At 45.8% G+C, this 22,198-nt stretch overlaps 1 protein-coding gene across 10 annotated transcripts in view; it reads left to right on the top strand.

Moving 5' to 3' along the window:
- Positions 1-22,198, top strand: part of LOC147026824 (uncharacterized) — a 117,365-nt gene that overhangs the window by 43,932 nt on the left and 51,235 nt on the right. The window lies entirely within an intron of this gene.

Consider the following 22,198-nt stretch of genomic DNA (forward strand, 5'->3'; position numbering starts at 1 on the left):
GAAAAATAGTGGAATGAAAAACAAAAAGAAGAACGATTGAGACAAGAGAAGGAAATCGGCCAATTGAATGAAATAACGAGATTACAGAATGAAAAGCATGAGGAACAGTGGGAGAGAAAACAAAAACTGTACGAATTTGAAATTAACCAATTCGAGGAGAAAGCAAAATTGGCATCCATGGAGATTGAAAAACTCCGGAAAGAGAGCGAACAACGCAAAAAGCTCCGAGAGGATGAACGACTCAAAAGGAGCAAGGAAGTGGAACAGCACAATAAGGTGGGACATGTGATAGCACCACAAGGAGCAATGTTGGTGGTGCAGGACTTGATCGACACCACTCGTCTGATGAAGGAACAATTAGGACCAACCCTAATAAAAGAGACACAAATAAGAATGGAAAAGAGGGAAGTAACAGGGACAACAAAGGAAATAGAAGTATCGCCGGAGACGTGTAGGACGAGACACGAGGTGACGACGGCAGAATTAATAGTAGAGACGCGGAAGATGGGAACGGTGGAGGAGAGACTGCACGATGAAGACAGGGTTAAAGACGAACACACACACACACACACACACACACACACACACACACACACACACACACACACACACACACACACACACACACACACACGTAGCGAGGCTTAATGGGGCGAGCTGGCAGAACGTGTAGTAACCCGGTGCGAGCAGCTAGATAGCCTCCTCCAGGAATGAGGGGAGGGAATATGCCCCCTTGAGGCGGTTCGCGAGCAGGTGGGTTTGGTCGAGCTTTGCGGAGTTGAGGGGGCGAGTGCTGCAGACGGGTGCACGAGGAGCTTGGGGGGTATGGAGGCCCCGGGAACCCATGTGGGGACACGATTCCCCAGTGTGATTGTCCCGGTGTGTGTGTTCACAAGTGTGACAAAATGCGTGCTGCAATGCACGCATAGCGTGGGTGAAAGGCGTTGTGTGAAAGAGACCCCGTGTGTGAGTGGTGTGGTTGCGAGTGTGCCAAAATGCATGCTTCCCAGCACGCCGTGTGTGGATGAAGCACCGTGTGTGAGTGGAACCATGTGTGCGGGTGAAATGGCACGTGTGAGTGAACAGCCGGGTGTGAGTGAAGCACCGTGTGTAAGAGAGACAGCGTGTGTGAGGGAGATGACGGTCGGCATGCGGGAGCACGCAACCGCACGCAACCGCGTCTCCGAGTGTGAGTGTCATGGAATGGTGTTTGAGCGTCGTAACACGCAGGTGTGCGTGGATTGAGTGGAGACGATTACGGCGACAGAGGGACAAGGGGCGAGTAGTGGGCATAGATGCATTGGGGACCGTGCCGGGTTTGCACGGCAGCGCGCGCGTGGTCCGTGCTGTGCAACGCACGAGGCTGCCACGTGCTCGGCTGTGGGAGTGAAACCCGGTCCGGAAACGCCCGCGGTGGATGTTGCCGATCCCGCGTCGGACAAAAGCTAGGCTGGGAAATGGATTCGGGCCGGATGGGTTCTCCACGCGAGCACGTGTGTGAAGCTCCGACGGACAGAGCACATGTGTTCGTGTGGGGAACCCCTCGAAACGCGAGGCTTGTTTTTTTTGATGCGCAGGGTGACGTCGTGGCTGCATAGTTGGTATCCGGCAGAAGGGGTATCCCTGCCGGGTGGTGCCATCCAAGGAGGGACGAGGTGCACGAACAGCTGCCATGACGTCACGGGGAAGGAGCGCAGGTTGCGAGTTGCCGCGCTGGTGCACGCATAGAAAAAAAAAACAAGCCTCGCTTCGGGTGAACAGGATTCCCTGGGCAGGGGTGGAAGACCCCCCTGTCCTGGGCACAGGATACAACTAGTTAGGGGGAAGGGTTAGTGTTAGTTAGACCGGTCTCATGGGGCAGGGGTAAGTCCTCATGGGGCCCGTGGAATGGATTAGGTAGAGGGATTTAGTGGAGATTTAGGATGGGAAATTGATTTTTGGATTTTGAGGACAGTGACAGACTGTGAGTGTGTCGAGGGGACGTAGCTTAGCTACGTTAATGTTAAAAGGAACGTGCTGTAGTGTAAGGGACGACGTGGGAGCACGAGGTAGTTTGGGGATGTAGTCAGAAGGATGGCTGAGTTCAGCAATGGAGTGTTGAAGAGTAGTGAGGTGGAGACATGTTGAGTGAGTGAGGCCAACGGGTCTGTATACATGGAGTGCATGGGGAATGCATGGTGTGATGAGTGATTGGGGGAACGAGTGATTCCCACCCAAGGGACCCCGGGGTCAGAGTAATGTGAGTTAGGGGGTTAGTCAAATTGACAAAATGGAGGTCGTTTTGCTGTTGGTGGGGAAGTAGGCTCGAAACCCGCTTGGAGGGGTGCAGGAGCCCTGTTGACGGGCTGGGAGCGTGGCTACGAACGGTGAGTATCACTGAGTGGGTACCCCGGGCACCGGGCTAGTCGGCCGCGGTAGGCCAAGGGCCCATGGGGGGCCGGGATAGTGTAGTGGACACGGGTGACCCACTGATGCAGGGCCCAGGGCGCCATTGGCCACGTGGGCAGTGCATGGGCGCGGGTACCCAGGGAAGGAGCCCGGGATGCCAGCCTGCCACGTGAGCATTGTGGGGGAGTCGCCAGAGAGGGCACTCCCCAGTTTTAGGGAGCTCGTAGGCTTGGAGGCAGTGTAGTGCCCGGGGGTGCCATAGTAGGAGAATCGGCAGAGGGTAGCTCCTGCCAAGGGAGCCACGCGTCCCAGCCACGAAACCGTGCAATGGCACGGAAGGAAAATTGGGGGGCATGGCCCGAAATTTGAGAGGACACCAACACAGGCGATGAGAATCTTGGTTGTTAGAACCGATAGTTTAAGCGAGAGGTGCTTGTTGAAAGCCCCGGGGTAGTTTAAGGAATAAATGGTTAGGGTAGCTTAGGAAGTGTACCCCTCCGAACCATCCATCCCTTCGCTCTCGTTGTGGGCCGCTGGACTCACTTTGGGTGAAGATTGCTGAAATCTGAGGAGGCCATTCTGAGGCTTGAATTGGGCCTCGACACAGGACACTAGCTCTCCCCTATTCCCCTCCGTGAAGGGAACGTAGGGGTTGGGAGTAGGCTAGGAGACGATAGGTTAGCCGAACAAGGACGATAAAGGGGGTTAGGAGACGATTTATAGTGGGGGAAGTAAAAATAAAAACAGAAAAATAAGTGGGGGCTAAATTGGTTTTTGACAAATTAACGGAGTGGGTATGGACCGAGACAGGCAAAGGCGATAGGTTGGGAGGGAGACAGTTGGGTAGGTCCGAGGCCGGCTTTCGAGTAGCCAGCACCACCGCACTCCCTCCACCAACCCCCATTTCAAGGCAAAAGGCTGGCCAACTTCATCTGCTGGCTGTGTTTGCTACGAGGCTTGTGCTGGCCACGTCATCTGCTGGCTGTTGCTGCAAGGCCTGTGCCGGTCGGATCGTCTGCTGGCTGTTTTGCTTCAAGGCCTGTGCCGGTCACTTCATCTGCCGGCTGTTTGCTACAACGCCCTTGCCATGCCATGCCTTGCCTGCCTGCCTTTGCCTTGGCCCCATGCCCACCAGCCCCCGTTCTGTTTTGCATTCCCCCCCCCTGTCCATTACCATGTGCGCCAGGATCATCGCGCAAGCCGCAAGGACTGCCCTGTTGGCAGCTGCAACACGGGACTGCACTGGCGGCCCGTGCACCGCTTTTGGTCACTCCATTCATTTCAAAAGGGGGAGGCCTTGGACTGCATTTGAGCAGCCGGCCACATGCCCTGTCACCTGCAGTGGTTGTGACTTGTTTTTCTCCACAGAGTCCATAGATCCTGGGCCATGGGGTAGTGTAAAATTATAAGGTTAAGTTGTACTTGTAAATGTGTTTTGCGCCCCCGGCATGTGAGTCTTAGCGCCGGCAATGTTATTCAAGTCATCTGTATGAGTGGGTTTGTTTAGTTCGTGACTCAACCCGTAGGTTATTTATTTTGGGGACACGAATACACTGAATGTCGCACTCAGGGATCCGAAGGTAAAACGTACTAGGGTAGAACTACACATGATGGCACACGAAAATTCGACGACTCGGGACGAGTCTGTAAAAAGGGGAGGGGGTAGTGTTACGGCTGTGGAAATTCGCAGAACACCATAAAGGTTCCTTAGATCAGTTATCCCGGTAAGATGGTGATAGATAGGTTTCCCCACCATTGTTTAAAGGGAATTCTTTGTGTTCACCGGACTGCGACCCTTTGAGATAGTGTTTTTATTTTTCTATCATTATTTTGGACCAACCATACCTCACAACCAGATCGCCACCACCGACATCGTTCCAAAACGGCCACAACCAAACGACCACCACCTTCGCCCTTTTTACCTCCACAAGCATCAACAATCCCACGCCACGAACATCGCCTCACATTCGTTCCGAATACGACGCGATCTTCACTGCAGGCAGAGGCAAAGGGTTCTCTCGCTGTTTTGAACGCCGGTGATTTCTACCACGTCCGCTCCCCGGGGGGTCAGAGGTCAAAGTGACAGATCGTGAACGCTGGTGATTTCTACCATGTCCGCTCCCCGGGGGTCGGAGGTCAAAGTGCGGAGGTCGAATCTCGTCTCCCTGGCCCGATTATAAAGCCGAACAGAACGGAGCTTCGCGTCAGTCGGTGGAGCCATGAGTCTGGAGGGGTTGGAGAACCGAGCGTGAGTCAAGGGCAGTCTGCGAGGATCGGAGAGCCTGGAGAACACCGGAGGGCTATGTGGAGACCACAGCCGGAGAGAGCTTGCCAGCGCCAAGGCAGTTCAAGGTGATCAGACCTCGGCGCGATTCGTTCCTCGCTGAGGGACGGACGGAGTCTGAGAGGGCATCAACTCTTGTAAAGCAACCACGCTGAGAAAGCGTCGGTAGACCCGTCCGTTCCTCTCAACCGCGTTGCTGGGGCCCAGATCACCTCGCCATCGCTGTCCTAGCTGCCGTGGGGAGAAGGCATCACGACCTGCCCATCTTTGTGAGGCCGCAAACCAGGCGCGGCTGTCCTAGCCGCCGTGGGGACGGGACTTCGCGATCTGCCCATCGTCGCACCGCGAGGGTGCGGGTACGACGCATCGGTCTCGTGGGCCCGTTCAGTCATCCCGGCTCCACGCCACATAGGGTCCACGGATCCCGTCTTCCACCCTTGTCTTTGGGGGTGGCCATTCCTCTTCTTTTGAATGCATGTTGTGGCGCCGTCTATCAAGTAGACTCGTATAAGTGATTGTGCATTCTCATTGCTTATATTCAGTTTTATTACTTTCTTGCCTGTATACGTGTTCCATTGTGTTGGCTGTACATACGTGCATGACTGTCTTGCCTGAATACGTGCTTGTTAATAAATGTCTTTCTGTGAAATGTATCCCGTTCGTTGTGTCCTCATTCCCCCATTGGAAATGCCATCTTGCATTGTGGAATAATTGGTTTGGGTTGTAAGCACCCGATGAGTAAAATCACATCCGGCGAGGTCAGGCGATAATATCTGCTCGGTTATCACTGCAGTACGGAACGGACCGCTTAAGCGATTCGTGTCCTAAACCGACCTGCGCCGAGGTACGGTCGCCCGGTCGACAGCTCGCGCAGGTACTGAGGTAGATTGAATTTGGCGAGCGACCCTATCCTGCGCGGGTAGACAATTGGTACGATCGTGGTGAGGTTAAAACTCCCACCCGTGGCTGGTTCCTGGCAATAGTTCCATGAGGCTCACAACTGAATTGTCCGTCCGGTGGGCGACGCGGTTGCTATTAATGGAAAGCGGCCAATCACACGCTGGCAGGCGCGAATTCGTTACAATATATATATATATATATATATATATATATATATATATATATATATATATATATATATATATATATATATATATATATATATATATCTCTCTCTCTTCTTCTTTCAGCTGCTCCCGTAAGGGGTCGCCACAGCGGATCATCCGTATGATCCGCATAGTGATTTGGCACATGTTTTACGCCGGATGCCCTTCCTGACGCAACCCTGGTCGCCTCTTACGACACAAGGATATGGTACACCTATTTTAACCGGGGTATACACCGGCCGAGTACACTGGTACTCATTTCGCCGACCTCGGAAGGATGACAGGCTGAGTCAACCCCCTGGTGTATTAATTCAGGGGCCCAACGGGGCTTGAACTCAGGACCTTTTGGTTCCCAAGCTACTGCCCTAACCACTGCGCCAACACACCAGGCTATATATATATATATATATATATATATATATATATATATATATATATATATATATATATATATATATATATATATATATATATATATATATATATATATATATATATATATATATATATATATATATATATATATATATATATATATATATATATTTTCTGTTAACGTCTGCGTGTAATTTGACATATATCCTCCAAAATTACCGGACGGATTGTCGCCACTTTCGGCATGCGGGTGACCTGTGGTCTAATGAACAGCATGGGCTATGTGAGATCGTGCCAGACGGACACGTTTGGGAATTTTGGGCGATTTTCTAATTTTTACGTTCGTTTGTCTGGCGACGTGTGGCGTCACCGCTCAGACGCGTAATTCCGTCATGACATCATCGGTCATTTGCTGACGTCATTACGTCTGTCGTCGACAGACCGTCACCACCGAGAAGCGTAATGCCACTCCTAGAAAACAGCATCTGCAATTTGAAACCCTCTTCTGCACATGCTGACTACCTCAGAACGTGAATTTGACACAAATAATGTAACAAGAAACATTGTATATAAAGTAAAGATTTATTTTAAAAATATATTATTTCTGTTAACGTCTGCACGTAATTTGACGTTTCTCAACCGCCATCATTACCTGTGTGGTGTCTTGCGTGTGTGATCTTCAAATTAAAGCGTCCAGCGGTGTTCGATCGTCGGATGTGTGCCAAAAAGTGCTGTTCATTGAAATTTGCATTCTGATTCTCGGTCACCCTCCACTGCTCCTGTTCAGTCCAGGGCTCGGCCTATATCATGTTAAACTTGCCCCATCAGGCGCCAACCTTCCAGTCACACTGCAGAGGATGCAATTTCCAGTCAGACTTACACACTCAATGACCATAAACAAATCCCAGGGCCAAACATTTGACAAACTCGGAATATACCTCCCAGCCCCTGTGTTCTCCCATGGCCAACTATATGTTGCATTTTCACGTGCAAGTGGTTACTCCTATACATCTATCAAAGTGGACAATAATTCCTCACAATGACTATTCAGCAACAAGACACTCACCCAAAATGTCATTTACAGGGAGGCCCTTTATAAAACTAAGGACAGGTAACCATAGTGCATCACATCCCTGATGACCCCTCCCCAGCTTCCCATAACATCAACTATTATGCCTCATCCACCTTTTGCCACCCATTCAACTCCGTGCGCAGCATGGGTATATGCTAGTGTGTGTATATGTATGTATATATATGTATATATATATATATATATATATATATATATATATATATATATCTTCTATCTATCTCTATATTACTAAAACTCTCATCTTGTACATATGTACGTGTGTATGTTCCAGAAATACAGCCAAAACGGTACACGACCGTGCAAAAATTTTAGGGCCATCTTACTCACCATTCTTCTGTGGTGTGCAGTATCAAGTTTCGTTCAAATCGGGCATCGAAAAAATTATTAAAAAATCAATTCCCGATTCAGTCAAGTACTCTTCGGGAGTATTTCATCAATGCAAACATCAGCGGTTTAGTTCGCTGGAGCTATCTTTTTTTTTTCTTTTCTTTTTTTAATGATTTTTTATCAACCGCTGTCACAACGGGATGAACGGGGAAACACAGGCTGCGGTGAACCGGTTGAAATGGGGTAAAGCTCCTGGGATCTGTGGCGTCCATGCTGAACTTCTCAAGGCTGGTGCAAATGCTGGACTCATGTCACTGCATGCAGTTCTGTGCACTGCCTGGAACACTGGCATCATCCCAACCGACTGGAAGAGGGGCCTTGTTGTCCCTCTCTGGAAAGGAAAGAGTGATCGCCAGGACTGCAACAACTAGGGAGTGCAACAACTCGGTGAGTTGAGGTATAAAATTGCACGTGCACTGAGGGTGGACAAGGAGGCCGATGTGCGAGGAATCTGTGAGGGGGTAGAGCATCACCTGTGGTCAAGTGGCATCATCCCAACCGACCATGGGGAAACGCTGCTCTCAGTGTCGGGCAGAGTCTTTGCTCGGATAATTCTTGATGGGGTTCGCCACCATCTGCTTGAGCACCAGCACCCATCGCAGTCAGGCTTGACACCAAAAAGGTCAACAATTGACTGTACCCTTGCCCTTCGGGTCCTCACAGAACACAGATGAGCATTTCTGCTGGGGCTGCTTGCAGCCTATGTTGATCAAACTGCAGTGCATCATTTGGGAATGTCAAGATCTCTGACCTTGATTTTGCAGATGATGCAGTCATCTTTGCGGATACTTTGTTTTTCCTTTTGCTGGCCCTCCAGTTGCTGAATGAGGAGTCAGAGCCGCTGGGATTACGGGTTTCCTGGGTCAAAACGAAGATCCAGGCTTTTTATAACATCTTGGATGCTGCTATCTTGTCTGTACCTGTTTGTGGTGAGGATTTTGAGGTCACGGAGCGATTCACTTACCTTGGCAGTGATATTCATGTCTCCGCATGTTGTGAACCAGAGGTCTATAGACATCTCGGTCAGGCCTGGGGAGTCATGGATTAACTGGACCACGGAGTGACACTGTTGCTATCTATCCAGGAGGATGACAATCTGAGTCTTAAAGTCCTTGGTGCTTCCAGTCTTGCTCTATGGATGTTAGACTTGGACTCTGACCAGGGATCTGAAAGAAAGACTTAATTCCTTCGGTTCCATTTGTCTTCAGAAAATCCTTGGCTATCGCTAGTTGGACTTTATGTCTCATGAGAAATTGCTGAAAGAGACTCAGATGAGATCGCAGCACTGACCTGTATCGTATGTGAGTGTATGGCCATGTGACTCATTTTCCTGACGCTGATCCTGCTCACAAGATTCACTCAGTGAAGGAGACTCATGAGTGGAGGAGGTCAACAGGCTGACCACGTGTCTCGTGGTTGCAGTGGGTTGATTGACATCTCAAGGAGATGGGGATGGGCCCAGCATCTGCCTGCGAGATGACCAGACAGAGGCCGAGGGAAAGTGGACGTGGCGACGCGCTGCTCCAGCACATGCTCCCATACCTGACCTAACCTGACGAATAACGATTCTGGGAAAACGGTCACACCCAATTGGTTCGTACTGCGACCAGTTGATGAGTGAAGGGAAAAGCGGGCACAGCAAATTGGTCAGTGCTGCGACCAATCGACAAGTGAATATTGCTGACACAGCTGCAGCCATACAACTTCAATTTATTGTGGTAGATTACTGCAAAGCCTCCGATTGTATTGATCATGAATTGATGTGGATTATGCTGAGAGCAATGCGAATTGCATAACACTTGATATGTCTGATAATAAGCCTGTACACTAATCAAGAAGCTACAGTAAGAACAGGTTATGGAGAGACAGAATGGTTTGGCATTGGAAAAGGGGTTAGATAGGGTTGCATTCTCACTCCTTCCTTGTTAGTCCCCTTCCGGTTTCACCGGAGGGGACTGTAGGTTTGCTCTCCGTCTGTATATCCGTCTGTCCCTCCTGTGTTTTTTCACTTTTTTCCCATACCCTTTAACATATTCAGCTGAAACTTGGTACGTGGCTTTAGTATGATAAGTTACAGAACAAGTTTAAATTTCAGGGCGTTTCGTCAATTTTTCAGTCATGCCATTTTTAAACTTAGAAAATATCATATGAAAGATGGGTCAGTATTCAGCTTCCCTGACTCCACCCCACTACTTTACACCCATTGGCAAGCCAGCTGGCCAGACTCCAACCCAATAAAATCATGTGCCACCATTGCATGAAGCAGCACAGATCTGAAGGCCTTTGGCCTAAGTGTTAGTCCATGGTCCAATGCAATTGGAGTGATCCCAGGTATATGACCACAACGTATTATAATGCACATAAGGCCTTAGTTATTTTATAACTTGGTTTACGCAGTTCTTCAGCTAAAATGTAGGGTCGGTAGGTCGAAATATAAATATAATTTCAATTTTTAGAAATTATATATTTTTATGATTTTTTTTCAGATGTTCCATGGAAAAGACAAGAGTAGGTGGGGGGGAAATAAATATAAATCCCGGACCAGGAGGATCGAAGAAAACATTGAAGATGGAACACCATTCAAATGCAGGATGCCCATGTTCACTGTATCATCTAATGTGAAAAACAATAAAGAAGGATTAAAACTTGTTTTTACAATATAGTCTGGCATGTTTTTCTTATAGAAACCTGTTGGATCATCAAACAAATGGAAACAATGCTGAGAAGATTACTGTCCAAGTCGTAGATGTGTGCGTGCACACCAGTGCATAGTGCTGGATATGATTAAAAAAAAATAGGGTAAATCGTACCGTCACCCCATCCCCATGAGCACATCAAAGGCTGATTTCTGGTCCGTTCAAGGCGGAATATCAGTATCTCACAGGGAAACTTTGACGTAATTGGCACCAATATCTTTCAATACGAACAGCGGTGTACAACTTTCGATGGAAACAAAATTGGCACGATCGAGAGTAGCCTGCGAATCATCCCTGCTGCTGCACTGAATTGATGCAATAGTTCAGCCAGAATATTCGTCGTCAACATGCTGCGTGATTAAATCACCAATACAGTCACTCGAATTTATACCGCTGACATACATTTATTACAATCACTTTCGCCCCAGAGACCACAGTCAGTCTGAACCACGCTGGTCACTACTCAGACGCCATGAACGAAGACTACTGCACAGCTGTACTGAGCAGTTTGGTTAAAGGTGACTCGGCATTTTGGCGCGCGCATGAAATTATATTTTGAAAATAAATGCCGACATTTGCATTTTGGGTTTTGAAACTTTTGCACCTTCAGCGGAAAATGTATAACTATAAAAGGCAAAAAGTGTTTTATATTTATATTTGATTTCGGCAAATATACCGTCGGCGGATCCGTAAACCAAGTTATAAAATAACTAAGGCCTAAGCCATACACATGTTTTTTTTCTTCATGTATGTATATCAGGTTAAGAAGCAGCACAGATCGGCCGGCTTCGGGCGTTACTAGTAGGCCTGAGTGTTATTCCATGGCCCAGTTCAATTGGAATGATCCCAGGTATATAACCACAATGTATGATATATGCAATTAAGCCATGCACATGTTTTTTTCTTCATGTATGTATATCAGGTTAAGAAGCAGCACAGATCGGCCGGCTTCGGGCGTTACTAGTAGGCCTGAGTGTTATTCCATGGCCCAGTTCAATTGGAATGATCCCAGGTATATAACCACAATGTATGATATATGCAATTATGCCATGCACATATTTTTTCTTCAAGCATGTAAATCAGGTCATTCTCCTCGCCAAAGGAGAGGTATTGCATTTGGGTCTGTTTGTTTCTTACGAAATCTAAAGATTTCTAATCAGCACTAGCCATCACCCTCCTATCTAAAGATTTCGTAAGTATATTGATGAGGTATATATACTTATCTTTGTATCTTTCTTTGATCTTCCGTTTCTGTTTGTTTGTTTGTAGGCACGATGACTCGAGAACGGAAGAAGCTACCAATGTCAAATTACACCACGTGATTCAGGAGGGTGATGGCTAGTGCTGATTAGATTTTGGTCAAAATCAGTCAAAGGTCAAGGTCACAGTGAGGTCAAACATCCAAAACATTCTATTTTTGATGGTTTGGTACAGAATCATCGTAGAAACTTCCGGTTTGCGTCGCTACCTTCTCTAGAGACAGCTTTTATTAGACAAGGTCAGAGGTCAAGTTGACGATTTCATAAGTACCAGTCTATGACTGCGTGTTTGTTTGTGTGTGTGTGTGTTTGTGTGTTTGTTTGTAGGCACGATAACTCAAGAACAGAAGAAGCTACCAATGTCAAATTACACCACGTGATTCAGGAGGGTCATGGCGAGTGCTGATTAGATTTTGGTCAAAATCGGTCAAAGGTCAGGGTCACAGTGAGGTCAAACATAATTCCGTAAATTCATGTGGAGAAATGGAGTACTTTTGCTTCAGTCGACGTTACGAGTTCGTTTTAACTTCGATTTTAATTTTGTCTTCAGTTTTTGCGATCGCTTAGGATGCTTAAAACTCGGTTGTCGAAATTCTGGTAAAAATTGGATGTTTTGGAGACGTTTTAAGATTGTATAAAAAATATTTCACTCGCCGGGTCACAGCTCGTCACGTGGTGCAGCGCGCTCGAACAGAAGCGTCGTTGATCACGTAAAGGTTTTCCGTGTGCGCGCTGACGGTGTTTTTGATAAAGATGGTATTTAAAAGTCATTTTTTTTCTCCCAATAAAGGTTATCGTCGCATGCCTGACTCGCTAAGCCGTCGGATTATGTAAAGATTGTTGGTGGATGTCCGAATATTACGGTTTTGTGACTTTGATAAAATAATATTAAATAATTGCGTGGAGAAATGGAGATTTTTTGCTTCCGTCAACGTTACGATTTTTGATGGTTTGGTACAGAATCATTGTAGAAACTTCTGGTTTGCGTCGCGACCTTCTCCAGAGACAGCTTTTATTAGACAAGGTCAGAGGTCAAGTTGACGATTTCGTAAGTACCAGTCTATGACTGCTTGTTTGTCTGTCTGTCTGTTTGTCCGCACAGAAATTTCGTGTTTTTCTCTGCAACCGCTTGTCGGATTGAGACAAAAATTTTACCATTGGTGTGACTACTCATGTAGAATGTTTTCATGATAATTATGACATCATAGGTCACGTGGTGTGGCAGCCGTATTGGAAAAACGGAAAAACTTTGGACATCTAAATCTGAAAACGCACCAAGGAAAAAATTCAGACTTGGCACATAGTAAGTACTTCTCATAGGGAATGAGTATGATGTTTTTTTTACGGTCATTGGTGCCCTCGTTATCACATCATAATTGCATATGCAGAACGCCACATCCGATCAGTATGGAAATTTTTGAGGGTCATCTTGGGATAACACTGTCCACAGAAAAAAATTTCATTGTATTGTTGCGAATTCGCGCGTGCGGACGGCCACGTCACTCGAATCGCGACCGCGTCGCCCCCCGGACGGACAATTCAGTCGTGACCCTCTCGGAACAACGCTGGGAGCTAGTCACGGGTGGGGGTTTAACCCCACCACGACCGTGCCAATTGCCCACCCGCGCAGGATAGGGTTGCTCGCCAAATTCGATCTACCTAAGTACCTGCGCGGATGGTCGACCGGGCGATCGTACCACGCCACAGGCCGACTCCGGACACGAACCGCTTAAGCGATTCGTTCCATGCTACAGTGATAACCGAGCGGTGTTATCGTCGGCCTCGACGGTTCCGATTAATTACCGGGCGTATTAAGCCCACTACGAACCCTTTACGTGAAGCAGGATGGAGGGTCAATAAAGAAAAGACTAAGCGAAACGGGAAAACAGTTCACACAAAGCACATTTATTTCCCGACACACGGAAAGCACACATATACAGCCAAACAATCAAAATGCACATGTAGCAACAAAAACAAAAGCAATAATGACGCAGAGTTACCACCGACTATGCGCACACACGGCAACACTTATGCAGTTCTACTTTACAGACGGCACCAACACACATTTACTCAAAAGCAAAGGAAAGAAGCCACCCTCAAAGACAAGGGGGCAGATGGCCTGAAGGCCAATTGTCCGCGAGACCGGGGGGGGGGGGGTCCTACTCGCGTCCTCGTGACGCGTTGGCGGACGAGCCGCAGATGTGGCCGCGTGGCTGTGCCCCGACTCCGTGCTCCTTGGCGGGTTTTGTTGGTACGACATTTGGAGTGGGGTGGGAATGGAATTGTTGATGCCCTGGGGGAGGGAGAATGGCTGGCTGGCTTGGGTCCCGCGACGAGCGATCCCACACTGCGACGTCATCGCCGACCGCCGTCCTTCTCGCCTCAGACCCGAGCTCCTATGCCTCTTCCCGCAACTCTTCTCAGCCGACTCTAGAACCCAACTCTCTGCCACACCGATGACTTCGCCACCCGACTCGACTCTCTGCCACACCGATGACTCGACTCACTCTGCCACACCGATCGACTCACTTCCCCCGATGACTTCGCCTTGCGCTCGCCGTTTTATAGGCCGGCAGGAGAAAACAATATGCAAATATCCGGATCAGGATGACCTCGGGGGCGGAGCCACGCTCGCCAATTGGTCGGAGGAAAGGGGGCCCTGATCCGAGAATTTGCATATATTGATTTCACACAGACGCGCCTGGAGGCGGGGCCAAGCCGCTCCGCGCTTGCTAATTGGACGGAGGGGAAGTGTGCGTGTAGCGTTTGTGATCCGAATTTTCCTCGGAAAGGCCGCTATTTGCGCTTGCGGCTCGGTGCGTATCGCTGAACGGGCCCAAGACAGCCCGACGCTCAGTGTTCACAGGTGGTGCGGGAATGGCCGTAGAAGGAGAGAGGTGAGGGTGGTGGAGGTTTTTCGGTGGTGGTTTGATGGTTATGGTGCCGTTTGGGAATGACGGTGATGCGATGTGGGAGCGAGTTGTGAAGGTAAAGGTCGTGGCTGTTGGCGTTGTTGTTGTCCGAGGGTTGGAGCGTGGTTGCAGTTGGTGACGATGGCTGGCGTGGTGGTTGTTGTGTGATGGCCGTTGAGACGTGGTTGGTTCAAAATATAGAAAGAACAGAAAAACGGCTATCTTAAAGCGTCGCTGCCCGAATGAATCGCATAAATTCCCTCTCGACAACGGGTTTGGGCTAACTATACATGTACTTAAGAGATATCTCACCTACGGGCCCTGAATGGTGGTTTGCGAATTTTCACAGCCGTAACAATATCATCGGTCACGTGATTCAGCAGCCATATTGTTGTTTTTTTTTTAATCTTCAAAAATCTTCTTCTCTGAAGTGACTGAAAAAATTGAGGTGAAGCTTTACACATATGACCACCTGTCCATGAGGAACAAAAGGTTTACACACATGATATCGGTCACATGGTTCGCAACCATATTGGATTTACCCAAAAACCTGTAAACAAAAAAATACACCACTCAAAAGAAGTCCTGGCGAGGGTCTACATCTCTGATTGCTCTTTTTCTTGTTTTAGTATGAAATAGGCAAAGCTGAGAAACTAACAAAATACAGTGGGTTATAGAGTTTCTTCTTCTTCATTTTGGTTCCGGTGTCTGCTCGAGCGTGTGTTAAACACAAACAAATTTTTATCTTTTGGAAATTCATTGGGACTGGTAGTGGACATGTATTGCAAGTAATTCTCGCTCTTGTTTGATCTGTATAGTGAGTGAGTACATCATGACAAAAATCAAACTGGGATGACAAAGATGACATCATTGGGGACAACAGTAACCTCAGGATTGACAAAGACCTGGAAAGTCAAGTATGTGACAACACAAACCAAGAAGAGACTGGTGAATGTTCTGGCATTTAAGCCTCCCCCTATATAAGATAATAATCTAACAAGCCGGTAGGCGGCGATGGGTCGCCGAGCATGGAAACTATAAGATATAGAGCAAAATGGATGTCATATAGCGGATAGGGAATCACCTTAAGATTATGCATATCAAATCTCATCCAGTTCCATCTACTGATAACTACTCGGTATCCATTTGAATGAAAAGTACTGAAAATGCTGTTTGAAATCGGAAATCCCCAAAGTTCGAGGGGGTGCTGTGGGTGAACAAAGATCTAAATCGAAAATCCGGCTCGATCGTTTGTGCACAATGTATTCCAGATGATTAGTGTGAATTTTCATGACCATGCGACCATAACCCTAGGATGAGTAGCATTTGGCGCGAAGGCACCTCCAGCTCGCGCATATTATCGATTTTTGCACTAATTGACCTTTGACCCCTGACCTAAGCGAAATCGGTAAATATGTCCTGAGGCAAAGTTGTAGTACTCATTGAGTACCATGAACCTGCAAAGTTTTAGGTTTACTACGGCCCAGGTTTACTACCAATTATGCTGATGACAAAGGAACAAACATCCAAACAAACATCGAAACAAACAGACAGAATTACTGACAATAAGGGTCACCTATTTTGGCGACCCAATAAATAAGTTTAATCGGATGTCTGTCTGTCTCTCTGTTCGCGTTTTTTGCAAGGAACGCTGAACCAACAACCACCAAATTTGGCACACCGCCCAAGTCCGATCCGGGGATTGTCCTAAGCGTATTTTCATCCACCACTTGAGCCTTTAAAGATCACTTTTTTGGTTTTTTTATCCCCCGCCGCGTGGCGGAAGGGGGATATTGTTGTCACCCGGGTCGTCTGTCCGGCTGTCCGTCCGTCCGGCTGGCTGGGCGTCAACATTTATAGCTGTGAGTGCGATAACTCATAAACTGTTCGCCATATCGATTTGAAATTTGGGTCACACGTACCACCTGAAAAGGAAGAACACTATTGATTTTGGGCGTGGACGGATCCAAGATGGCCGACTGGGGCGGCCATCTTGAAAAAAATGTTTTTTGTAATGAATGGAAAACCGCTTATCTGATTTCAATTATTTTTCAATGGCGGGGGATTCCCCATCTCTGATGGTATATTTCATTTATATTCAATCTCATTGTTTAACAGATATCACGTGGCATATAACACGGCCAAAGGCCAGCAAACCTAATTAGTCGAGCTGCATCTTCCACCCATTGGCTCATTGCACAGCTGGTCTGACTCCACGCACAATTGGAACTTAGCTAAATCCAATAAATAACATTCATTGGATATCTGTCTGCTTGTTTGTTTACGTTTTTTGCAAAGATCGCTGGTCCAACAACCACCAAATTTGGCACACAGACCAAGTCTGAGCCGGGGGTTGTCCTCAGTGTATTTTTATCCACCACCTCAGTATAATATTTTCATCCTCAGTATAATAATAACCTTTCCTTTCACACCATGAGGTGCAGAGTAACTGCCTGGTATTCATTTTGCCTATATCGGAAGAATGACAGGCTGAGTCTACCCACCTGATGTTATTTCAATGGTAGGACAGGTACTCAAACTCTTGACCCTAAGATCTTACAACAGCCACCTTAACTGTGAAGCCAACACCAAGCCCCCTATGTGATAAGGGGAAGCATATTCCTGTTGTTGGGTTTGTTTTGCAATTAGTGTCCCCAATTTTTAATGGTACCCCAGTGTTTCTTAAGAGTAGTAAAAGTACCCCGAGGAGTCCCAAAAGTACCGCTAAGAGTATTAAATCTCCATTTAGGGGGGGGGGTCCTTTTTAATGCTAATTTTTGAGCTAATCTCGGAGCTAGCTGGGAATTTCAGAATGAAATTTTGCATAAATAAATGGCAATACTAAGTAAGCAGGGTTGACTTTTTTGACCTTGACCTAATTTTAAGGTGATGACCTAATTATAGGCATTTTACCATTTTGACAAAAAACCTTTTTTTGCTTTTCACTCAATTTTGCTTATGCGGAATCTCAAACACTGCTTGGCCTTCCAAGATATTGTTTCGTATGCAGTCTGTGGCTGCTGGTTGCATCATTTTCTGTAAGCATGGTTGTGTTACTGATGCAGTGCCCCTGTTATCAGTAAGCTGCTACTCATTTTACCAACCTCAGAAGGATGACAGGCTGAGTCAACCCACTTGGCATTATTGCAACGGATCGACACGGACTCAAACTCAAGACCCTAAGATCTTAAGCCAACCACCTTAAGGCCCGGTCAAACCTTGACGTTTTAGCCAGCGATGGCAACGTATTAAAATGTATCTAAAATGCTGGCTTACGTTGAACTTTTGATGTTTTTTTTTTAAAGATTCGGACGTATTCATAGCGACTTGGTCTTATGTATAACGCATTGGTAACGGACACAGAACGTTTCGTTGTGTTATAGATAACTTATACCAACGAATGCTGAACCTGTTGTCAGCCTACACAACCGATGCCCAACGATAGTCTAACTTAGGCATAGCGCGTTGCACACATTGCCGACGATGTCGTGACGTAGCCTATTAAAAGGCTGACGCACAACGATTCGAATCATAACTGCCGTAGAAATGGAAGTGTCAACATCGCGGTCACACCTTGGCGATCTTGCCAGCGTATGCCGACCTAAGAAAAATGTGTCTAAAACGTTGGGGCACGTCAAATACGGTATGAGTAAGTTTGATATACGTGAGTACAACGCTAAAGTAGCTATCATACGTCGTAGTAAGTAGAGTACGTCAAGAAATTTTAAACATGTTCAAAATTTTACGACGTACTCAGCGTATGACACACGTTCCGCATGCGATGGGGATAGGTTGTACACACGATATGTGGACGCTACACACGTCCACAAAGGCTACTTATAAGCTACTCATAAGTCGAAACACGTCGCGGTAATGTCTTTTTTACGCAAAACTTATTTCTAACTTATGTTTGACCTTTGAACCAATTCTTTACGTAGTCCCAACACACATCGACGTATGTAGATGTATTCCAATGACGTCTTCCGGTCGACAAAAAAAATAAATTAACGTGTTTCTAGCTTACAACTACCATATAAAGACGTGTTCCCAGCGGTTTTGGGAATTGGTATATAAAAATGCTGCTCATAAAAGGGGAACCCAACAGTGTTTTCGAGTCCTTTTTGAGTCGATGTCCATGTCAGCAGTAACAGTATCAGTATCAGTATTAGTATTAGTAGTAGTTTGTTCATGTTGGCAGTCGTAGGTGAGTGTGAGGGGGAGGGTGTGGGTTATGATGGATCGTCCTTGCGTTTAACGATTTAACGATTTAAATGATAAACTCAACGATTTAAATGGCTGCATCTCCACTATTGAAAGTAGACGCTTGCGCTCAACAATTGGATTTTTTTTACACTCAACAACTTTTAAACGGTACCACTCAGCTATTTTCATTGTTTACAATGAACGATTTAAATTGCTGTCACTCGCCTTTGTTTTTTGACGCTGGCGCTCGGAAATTTTAATCGTTTCTATTGAACGTGCTAAATCGCTCAAACCCCACTATTGAAAGTAGACGCTTGCGCTCAACAATTGGATTTTTTTTTACACTCAACGACTTTTAAACGGTACCACTCAACTATTGTCATTGTTTACAATGAATGATTTAAATTGCTGTCACTCGCCTTTGTTTTTTGACGCTGAGGTTTGGAAATTTGAAGCGTTTCTTCTGAACGTGTTAAAACGCTCAAACTCGACTATTTTAAATAGACGCTGCCGATGGACAATTGGAATCATAGCCAAGCTAGACATCGAAGTGTGAACATCGTCGTCATGCCCAAGAAAAGTTTGAAGAATGCTGCAAATAAGTGTCCTGGCCGTGGACGCTGACGTAAGGACGATCCATTATACCGACGTCTTTCAGCCTATGAGTAACTTAAAAGTAACGTCTGTCGACGTGTGGCAACGATCGCGTAACGTGCCAACAACACGTTAATCATAGGTTAGAAATAAGTTTCGGGTACGCTAAACATTACCTCGGCGTGTCTCAACTTATGATTAACTTACAAGTGGCATGTGTTGACGTCTGTCAACGATCGCAGACCGTGCATACAACCTGTGGCCAGCGTAGTGGAATGTGTGAGTCATACGCCGGCATACGTCGTGAAATTTCAAGCATGAAAAAAATTGAGGACAACCAAAAAGTACAACGTTTAAAGCCAACGTACAACGACGTATGGTAGTGTTTTTCAGCGTGCTCTCAATGTTATCAAAACTTACCCATAACGTATTCAACGTGTGCCAGCGTTTTAGAAAAAAAATTCAAAAATCAGCATACGTTGGCTAAAACGTCAAGGTGTGACCGGGCCTTTAACCGTTAAGACCACACTTACTTTCCAAGATATTCTTTCATCATAATAGTGGACCTACACTGAATTTGTGCACCTGATATGTGATTAGTGCCCTTAACCTACTTTTTTGGGATTGTGACCTAATTCACAAAAAATACCTTTTTGATCACAACTTGAATAATTTTCTTCTGATTTTCATGATCTTGAGTTTTTTGGATAGATTGTAGATTGGGAGACATTTTCTTAATTTACAGTCAATCCCTAAATGTTGAAGGTCAAGGTCATATGTCGGTCCATAAAAAAATAAGGCCAGAATTGGATCACAGCTGCTGGGGGAGGCTTATCCTTGGCGGTCGCTTTGTTATCGGAGATACAGTGTCTTCAAAAAGTATTTACACCCCTTGACTTTTTCTCTTTTTCTTTGTTATAGCCTGAATTTAAAATGGATTAATTTAAAAAAAAATTTCTCCAATTTACACAAAATACCCTATAATGACAAAGTGTAAACATGTTTTCAGAAATTTTTACACATGAATTAAAAATGAAAAGCTGAAATGTCTTGTGTCAAGTATTCAACCAACAGTCAATACTTTGCAGAAGCGCCTTTTGCAGCGATTAGAGCTTCGAGTCTTCTTGGCTATGTCTGCACATCAGCTTTGCATATCTGGATTTGGGCAGTTTCTCCCATTCTTCCTTGCAGATTTGCTCAAGCTCTGTCAAGGTGGATGTGGAGTGTCAATGAACAGCAATCTTCAAGTCTCCACAGATTCTCAATGGGATTCAAGTATGGGCTTTGGCTCGGCCACTCAAGGACTTTTGGGGTCCTTGTCTGGTTGGAACATAAATCTTCACCATAGCCTTGGTCTTTTGCACTCTGAAGCAGCTTATCCTCAAGGATTTGACTATATTTGGCTCCATTCATTGTTCCCTCTATCCTTGCATGTCTCCCAATCCCTTCCGCAGAAAAGCATCCCCATAACATGATGCTGCTACCACCATACTTTACTGTTGGGATGGTGTTAGAGGGGTGATGAGCTGTGCTTGGTTTCCGCCAGACATAATGCTTTGCATTCAGGCCAAAGAGTTCAGTTTTCATCTCATCAGACACCAGAATATTTTGCCTCATGCTCTCAGTCTTTCAAATGCCTTTTTGCAAACTCCAGGCATGCTGTCATGTGCTTTTACATAGGAGTGGCTTCCATCTGGCCACTCTCCCTTAAGGCCTACATTTGTGAAGTGCTGCAGAGACTGTTGTCCTTCCAGCAGATTCTCCCATCTCAGCCAAGGAACTCTGGTTCTTTCGGAGTGGTCCTTGAGTTCTTGTTCACCTTCCTGACCAAGTTTCTTCTTGTCCGGTAGCTCAGTTTGGTCAGACGGCCAGCTCTATAAAGAGTCTGGACAGTTCCATATTCTTTCCACTTCCTAATGATGGAGCTCACTAAGCTCTTGGGAATTTTCAACAATCTAGAAATTGTTTTATACCCTTCCCCAGATCTATGCTTCCTCACAATTCTATCTCGGAGTTATACGGACAGTTCCTTGGACTTCATGGTGGCGTTCCTGCTCTGACATGCATTGTCAACTGTGGAACGTTATATACTATATAGAAAGGTGTGTTTCTTTCTAAATCATGTAAAATCAATTGAATTGGCCACAGGTGGACTCCAATAAAGTTATAGAGACATCTCAAGGATGATCAACAGAAATTGGATGTACCTGAGCTCAATTTGGAGTGTCATTAGCAAAGGGGTTGAATACTTTTTGACACAAGACATTTCAGCTCTTAATTTTTCAATTAATTTGCAAAATTTCTAAAAACATGTTTTCACATTGTCATTATGTGGTATGTTGTGTAGATCGGTGATAAAAAATTATATTTAATCCATTTTAAATTCAGGCTGTAACACAACAAAATGTGAAAAAGTCAAGGGGTGTGATTACTTTCTGAAGGCACTGTGTGTAGTTTCAGATGCAATGTATGGATGTGTCATGGACAGTGAAAAAGAAAAAAAAAATGTTCGTCACAATTGCATCACACACACACACATATATATATATATATATATATATATATATATATATATATATATATATATATATATATATATATATATATATATATATATACATACACACACACACACACACACACACACACACACACACACACACACACACGTAAAACCGCATCTCCCACTGTGAAAGTGGATGGGCTAATACATGACAGTTGTGCAAAACAGTGGCATATGCTTTGGATACGACACCAGAAATGTGTAAAAACATTGTGATGGACAGTCTTATTGTCTTTTAATTTATGAACACTGGTTGCTTTGCTTGATGATATATTGTCTGATGGTTGGCGTGATAGATCGTCCCAGAGATACACGAGCCATTTATAGTTCCTTCAAAC

This window comes from Eptatretus burgeri, chromosome 5, assembly GCF_056783735.1.
Source record: "Eptatretus burgeri isolate ZD-2024b chromosome 5, Ebu_testis_v1, whole genome shotgun sequence".
NCBI classification, from domain to species: Eukaryota; Metazoa; Chordata; class Myxini; order Myxiniformes; family Myxinidae; genus Eptatretus; species Eptatretus burgeri.